Source organism: Rattus rattus, chromosome 7, assembly GCF_011064425.1.
Source record: "Rattus rattus isolate New Zealand chromosome 7, Rrattus_CSIRO_v1, whole genome shotgun sequence".
NCBI classification, from domain to species: domain Eukaryota; kingdom Metazoa; phylum Chordata; class Mammalia; order Rodentia; family Muridae; genus Rattus; species Rattus rattus.
Genome location: NC_046160.1, coordinates 130,827,630 through 130,832,620, shown reverse-complemented (window position 1 = coordinate 130,832,620; position 4,991 = coordinate 130,827,630).

Here is a 4,991-nt window from a genome sequence, read left to right as displayed (position 1 = left end):
GCTAAATCCCCAACCCTAAATTTAGAATTCTCAATTGTTAGCAACTACTCTAGAAAGTTCACCCACTGTGCTTGCCTAACAATAGATTGGGGGAGGGTAACTCTAGACACTGCAGACACAATGGCTGCAGCAGTAATGGCTGCTACAATAGCAGCGAAAGTAACAAGGTCTTTCCCAGGACAGTTTAGGATCGGTCATTCTTCTCTGGAACAACCAGCAGGCAATGGAACCATGTCTGAGATCTGGACAACCAGGGCAGAGTTTCCCAGTCCACAGCAGCTTCACGCAGGTGGCATTCCTGTGAAGCTACAGACTGCAAGATGACAACACCAGTTAAGGCAGCAAGAGTCACTAGGGGAATGAGGGGGGATCTTCCATCATCCTCTCAGGGCAGAGGAATGGCTCCAGGGACCCGAACCACAAGAGCTGAATCTTCATGTAACCAGGATCAACAAGTCTCACCAGCCACCTCTGGCAGCTGGCATACTCTTGTAACATCCTGTAGAAAAAACACAATGATTCCCTCTTCCCCATATAAAATACCTGGACAGGATCATGTCAATATGTGGATCTTTCTATTTCACCTAGGCAGAAGTATGCCTAGTTGTAGGGTGCCATAAACACTCAAGGGTTCCTTGGCATCCAAATGTTAAAATTGAAATAAAAGGAGCATTATTTAGCATACAGGGATAACTCCCCCTTTTTATTTATTAAGATATAAACTGTCTAGTATCATTGTCCTCCCTCGTTAAGGGGTCCAGGCAAACCAGTTTGAGTTCTTAAATGTCCTATAAAGGAACAGTACTTAGTGTTCTTAACCACTAAGCCATCTCTCTAGCACCTCACAAACTTTATTTACCTAAACATAAGCATTAATTAGAAATGCCAAATCCTGTAAATATTGTCCAGATTTAGTTGTACTAGAAATCCCTGAGCTGGCAGGGTGAGGCTGGGAATTGAAAGTAAGCAAATGGAGTCTTCCTCTTTTCATATCAACTCCATTACCATTTTCTATGGTTTTGTATAGTTGTCTGAGCCAGAGCACTGAAAGGACAGTGAGTTGTCAGGACAATTCACAATGAAATCATCACTCACTGATTTCATGTAGAAAACTTGTCTCTAGTAAAGCATTAAGTAATTGAAATCAATTGTAAACCACAAGCCACACATTGGCTATCGGTATATGAATTGAAAGCTTGATTTTTTTTTTTTAACATTTTAAAAACAGTGACTAAAGCACGGAATTTAATAATCTGTGCTGAAGCAGCAGAAACTCAAGAGTAAACAAGTGATGAACCACCTATAAATACAGTAAGCTCATTTCCTATGGGTTGTATGCACAAATATACAGGAAGTACAAAAGCATGCAAAGAGTAAAATTATCAATTTTGCCTGAAAAATTTGTATATGTAATAGGCCAAATATCAGTATTTTGTAATAACCAATTAACTGTTGTTTGGAATAAGATATGTTTTACCAGGTTTCTTTTTAAAATATTTCTATGACTCTAGCCTACAATTCTGTATTAACACAACTGAAGCTTTATCTCCAATGAGGATAACAAACAAAGACCTAAGTCCTCTGGTAAGGTGAGGTACTTAGCCAATTAACATATCCTTAGAAGCTTAAAATTAGTTTCAAATATTCTTTTTTGGAGTAGTGTAACAGCTACTCCCCAAATATTAAAGCTCATTTTGAGAGCAAAGATTTGTAGTAAAAATTTCCATATACACTGAAAGATTCAAAGTTCTAACTTCTTATATTGAAGAAGCAACAAAATTACATAATACAAGGTTGTTAGCAATCCTCTAAATCTATCTTGAAATGGCAGTTGAAGTAAGCAAACTGGCTGTAATGCTCTCACAAGTTCTAAAACCTCATCAATCCTTCGTAAATCCTGTAACAATCTCTACCTGTTTGATTTTTTTCTTAATTACAAATAAGTTTGAGTTAGTCAATGTAACACTGGCAATCTTTAATCACAATCCTTAAGATCTCCTTGTAACACCAGAGCACAGCCACAACTTTGGAAAGTCACCTGAGTTCTGAGTACGTGACTAGGCAGCTGTTCTTGGGGCAGTGGAATTAGCATCAAAATACAGTAACTTCAGGGCAAACCACAACTTTGGAAAGCAAAACTCAACCTCCAACAACCTAGTCTCCAAAATCTAGTCTCCAAAACACCCCAAGTCTATCTTTTATGCTACAAAGTTTGACTGCCAATTCTTACATTTGAATGCATGATGGTGCGGTCTCCAATACCTCAAAACAAAGAGACATTGTCCTAAATTCTTTTAGAAGCCTGGTTTCTAGAATAAGAATTCCATAAAAATATTGTCTCAATTTAGACCTATTTCCCTAGGTTGGCTCATGCCACATGTTGTCTAGAATAACTCCATTCAAATTAACAGTTTTATGTCAACTTTGTTACCAATGTTACACTTTTTTCTCAACTTTCTGTTACCAATGTTACATTTTTTAACCATATCCAATAACATAAAAGCCAATAGTCCATAACCAAAGCATGTAGAGCATATTTATGCATTTAAAACCAATGAGAAACAAAATTGAAGTGGCTACACAAATCTTTAATATTTAGACCATGCACCATTTTTACTTTTCTAGCTGTGATTTTAAGAGAAGCACCTTGTTACCTGCTAAGTCTAATAATCAGCTCATGCAGACGCTCATCCCCGGGCAGCTTCTCCAGCTGACCTAGACACCTGGCTACAGGTACAGGGCTCCAAGGGCTGATTGAAACTGCCTTTTATTCATTTGTTCCTTTTTTGAAACGAGTTAAAACCAAATCAAGGTGTGAACAACTGGCAGATAAAGTTTTTACCATTTTTTCTTTTGAACATGAAACATAAAACATTTAAGCAACAAGAAACAAAAACCACAGACATAAACTGACATACATGGACAGCTTGGTGCACCAAGGACAGACAATAGACAAAGGGGAAAAACTAGATGGTATCCCACCAAAGGGACCCAGATTCCAATAGGAGTCAGCAGAGGGGTAGGATTTCCCCTTTCCCACCACTTCCATGGTGACCATCCACTCGAGTGGAATTGACATGGACGAAGGATTGTTTCAATTCCTGGACTAGTACATCAACGTGTTGAAACCAAATTCCTGTATGATACTGAGACATATTACGGGATATCTGAGCAGCACGACTGACATTCACAAATGGTATGGAAGTGAAACACAGTCCTGAATATTTCCACTCACAACCCAATTGCATTAACTCCATCAAGCTGTGCATGGGCGTTGAGATGTCCTTTTGTTTGATTCTCCTGATTAAATTTTTCAGGCGGTCTACCTCTATCAAATCTGATCAGTATGACTCTGTGAAGTTTCCAGAGCCTAATCACACCTTTTACAAGCACAAAGACAAAATTTTTCTCCCAAAATACTGTGTTCCTTTTATCTCCTTTTCTTTTCTTTTTTTCTTTTGAGACCTTTTCTCCCTCCGACATACTTTCTTGTTGCTCTGCAAGGACCCTCTGACCTGTCCTAACGGCTGTAATGGCTTCCCACACAAAGAAAAAAATAAACAAAATTACCAGCCTTGCCCACAAAGGATCCATAACTTTCGGTTTCTTCACAGTGGCTCTCCACCTAGGCCCATATCTTTCTTCTTCATAGCGAGCTGCCTCATCTTCTAAATCCTCTTCCTCAGAGGGGCTAAGCTCGTCTGTTTCTGAACTATCAAGCCCGAAAGCCTCTAACTCCTTTACCGGATAAAGGCTTTTCTTTTTCAGGGCTTTCTCCTCCTTTCCCTCTTTCTCTCCCAGGGTGTCCTTTCCCCTATCTCTCGCTTCCTCGGATCTAAAGTCCTTGGAAGGGTCTTTTTTCTTATGTGCACCTTTTCTCTTTGAGCTCTTTAATCTTTTATTCCACTCTGTTTCTGACATGTTGTATCAAGACCAAACATGCCTCTCAGAGCTTACCTGCAGTTCTGGACCCTCTCCGCACAGTGGAAGCCAGTGCCATCTTCTGATGGCGAATGTTATTGCGGCTTTCCACACTAATGGGCTATTTTTGTATCCATAAAATAATGTGTCTCTCAACTCTCATCAGAGAACCTTGTATTTACAATAGCTGATGATTAATATAGATACACACACCTGGTCAAGGTGCAGAGAACATGAGACTGCCAAATTGCTTAATCCTCAATAAAACTTCTATTCTCTATCTCTACTTCCAAGGCTCAAGCATCATTGTGGGAAAATGTTCAAAGAGTAAAAGAGACAGAAGTAGTGGATGAATAAAAATAAACTATGTTTTCAGGATACAGCTGGGTGACTGCATATCACCTGGAATCACAAAAATTGTGACAATATGCACAGGACCTATACAAGTCCCAGCCAGATGACATCTGAATATGAAGAGGGAAGTTGGGCATCACATCTCACCCTTAGTTAAGGAGCTGTTGGAAATTGATATTGGTGGGATTTTAAAGTTTTCTTTAAAAGTGCAGCAGGCCCTGGTAAATCAATCACTTCCTAGCAGAAATAAGATCTGAGTGTTTTGTGGAGTACAAATTGGATTTGATTTTTTTTGTTTTGTTTTGTTTTTTAAAGATAGAAAGTTGGTTGTGTAAGAGTGGGTTTAGGATCTGAGAGAAGTGGAAGAAGCGGTCAAAAATGATCAAATTATACTGCATAAAAAACTTATTAAATATGTGCAGAAAACAAAAGTAATAACAATGTGACCAAGATGGGAAGGTTGAAAACAGAAATCCTTTTTTAACAGTTATAGCCTACCAGTAAAAATAGCTGCTAAAAATGCTGGCGAGGATGCGGAGAAAGAGGAACACTCCTCCATTGTTGGTGGGGTTGCAGACTGGTACAACCATTCTGGAAATCAGTCTGGAGGTTTCTCAGAAAATTGGACATTGAACTGCCTGAGGATCCAGCTATACCTCTCTTGGGCATATACCCAAAAGATGCCCCAACATATAAAAAAGACACGTGCTCCACTA